The 2663-nt window shown below is 39.7% G+C and overlaps 1 pseudogene across 1 annotated transcript; it reads right to left on the reverse strand.

Moving 5' to 3' along the window:
* Positions 1-1474: 1474 nt before the first annotated feature.
* LOC105539219 lies at positions 1475-2120 on the reverse strand (annotated as a pseudogene). Its single transcript, XR_001006015.1, has 2 exons — positions 2037-2120; positions 1475-1880 (listed from the first exon to the last, which is right to left on the reverse strand). The product of XR_001006015.1 is annotated as an Ig kappa chain V-III region VG-like (transcript).
* Positions 2121-2663: the final 543 nt, after the last annotated feature.

Consider the following 2663-nt stretch of genomic DNA (forward strand, 5'->3'; position numbering starts at 1 on the left):
AAATACATTTAAATGAACATAATAGCCACACTGAAGTGGAATAAGGTTAAGGACTAACACAAGTAATTTTGTATTGGAGAAATTGAACTCTGCACCCTCAGTTTAAAGAGAAACCAAGGTCTTCACAAATAGAGAACCCTGATCCCTAGATTTCACAGTCATGAAGGAACACACTGTCAATTGTTAAGTTGCCTTCTTAGAACTGAGCAAATTAGTGATTACCCTCCACATAATGAGAGCTAGGACTGTCTTTAATCGAGATGAGAATCAGACATAGGAAAAGGTGCAAAATAGAAGGAAACTTGCGGACTTTTTAAAAAAAACACCTTTTTCTTATATTTTTAGTTTCTGGTGTGTTTGTACGAGTTTTTAATTTATTTGGAAATACTTTAAACTTAAAATTTTTAAAATATAGCAAGGATGCTTCACATAGACTCCTCCTCCACCTTGCTCTAATGACAGCATCATTCATAATCACAGTGTAAGTACCACAACCATGAGATGAATATAGATATAATGTTATTAGTTAACTCCTTTAAAATACCATATGGATTTCACTGATTTTCCCATTAATGTCATTTTTTTATATTACAAGATAAAATTCAGGTTTCCTTGTTTTATTTGGTCATCTTGCCCTTAATATCTTTAAATCATTGACAGTTTTTCACTTTTGTTTCTCCTTCACGTCCTTGAAATTTTTGACGGTTACTGGCCAGTTATGTTGAAGAATGTCCTCCCAATTGAGTTTGTATGATGTTTACTCTTGATTCAATTCACAGCATTAATTTTTGGCAAGAATAATACAGATAAGATGTATCCTCAGTGCTTCATAGCAGATGTTACATAATGTCAACATGTCTTATAGGTGGTAATAAATGAATATGATCAATGAAATCCTTTTAGGAAGGAAGCCTTGGAGAAAAATAATGAAAACAACTGCTTCTATCCCTCCTTCTACTTGGTCATTTGCAGACGTCATTAGGAATAGTCTATTTCTTCCTTTTCTAGTATGTACTTTATTTTTACAGACTTTAATCCTTTTACAAACTACTGAATCTTAAAGAAAATTGAAGAAATAATTTAGATCACTTTTCAATGGCAAAAGTTTTCACAATAACCAATTGCCACTGAAATGTTGATAGCCTGAAGAAAGAAAAAGAATGCAATTTATTCAGCCATGGTAGTATCTTCGCATGAACACCTTTTACTGAGTCAACTATTTACATAAATAAATAGAATTTTCTACTACTTAGAATGTTGTAGAATTTGAATGGAGCGGTGTAGCATGCACTGAGCTACTTCTACTGGGAAAGTGAAGAACCACTGGGGCTATTTAAGGATTCATACAGAGAGACATTATTTCAGGAAACCTGGAATTCTGGTGCCTCAGTTGAAGAGAGTCCAAGAATCAAAGTGCAAATTGTTCAAGGATTTTTTTTTTAGAACCACAAAATATCCAAATAGAGCAGAGATGCTAAAACTGAGTGGCCACCACACTAGCTGTCAGTAAAGGAAGCAGCTGGTATAATCTAGTAAACATTGATGGTTTTGTTGAGGTTTTTGTTTCAGGTTGAATTGCTGTGTGAGGCCAGTTACTCGCTGTAGACAGAAATAAACTGCAAAATCTTCAGGCTCCAGGCTGCTGATGGTGAGAGAGAACTCTGTCCCAGATCTGCTGCCACTGAACCTGTCTGGGATGCCAGTGGCTCTGCTGGATGCACCATAGATGAGGAGCCTGGGAGCCTGCCCAGGTTTCTGCTGGTACCAGGCTAACCTGTTGCTAACACTCTGACTGGCCCTGCAGGAGAGGGTGGCTCTTTCCCCTGGGGACAAAGACAGGGTGGCTGGAGACTGCATCAACACTGTTTCTCCGGTGGTATCTGAGATGGGAAAGAAAACAGAAACGTACTCATGTAATCTAGATCAGGAGTGGAGTCAAAATTGTTGATCTACATTGAATTTTAATTATATTTCTTGCTGAGCAGAGGTGGGAGGAGTTTTCACTGATATGCAAAACCAGGTTATGTTCCCCTCACCTGGGAGCCAGAGCAGCAGGAGGAAGAGAAGCTGCGCTGGGGCTTCCATGATTCCCTCTGGGTCCTAACTGAGCAGTTCCTCCCCAGAGCTCTGACCCAGGCATTGATATGGGCTCTGGAAGGTAGGGCAGCTGGGAGGGACATGCAAAGCACCTGGGGTGGGAGCTGGGCTTCCAGCTGCAGGGACCACCTGCTTCTTCCTCTCTGCAGTGAGCATCCTGCACCTTCCTGGTTGTCAGGTCAGAAAAGTCTGTTGGCTCAGTCTGAGTGTAGAACTTCCCCCTTTTGCTCACAGAATTTCACTCCTGTGTCTTTCTTCTCTTCAGTCACCCAAATTCACCCAGAGAATATTTGGTACAAGCCTGTTAATAATAATATAGAAGTCTGCGTTTTCATTTCTCTCATCCTATCCTCAATATGCCCAGTCATTTCCCTAAGTGCACTATTGGACCCATTGAAATGAAGACTCTGGTAGAACTTAATCTTCCAGATACACCTTTCATTTGCTTGTTAGTAATGTTTTGTGAGGGTCCTGAAGCTTTCCATTAACCCAAACACATACCCTCTTTGAGTTCAAAAGTTAAAACTTCTGTTTACAGTCACATGTCCTGGCAGGCCGTGATATAG

The sequence above is a fragment of the Mandrillus leucophaeus genome, unplaced genomic scaffold (assembly GCF_000951045.1).
Source record: "Mandrillus leucophaeus isolate KB7577 unplaced genomic scaffold, Mleu.le_1.0 Scaffold2006, whole genome shotgun sequence".
Classification (NCBI taxonomy): domain Eukaryota; kingdom Metazoa; phylum Chordata; class Mammalia; order Primates; family Cercopithecidae; genus Mandrillus; species Mandrillus leucophaeus.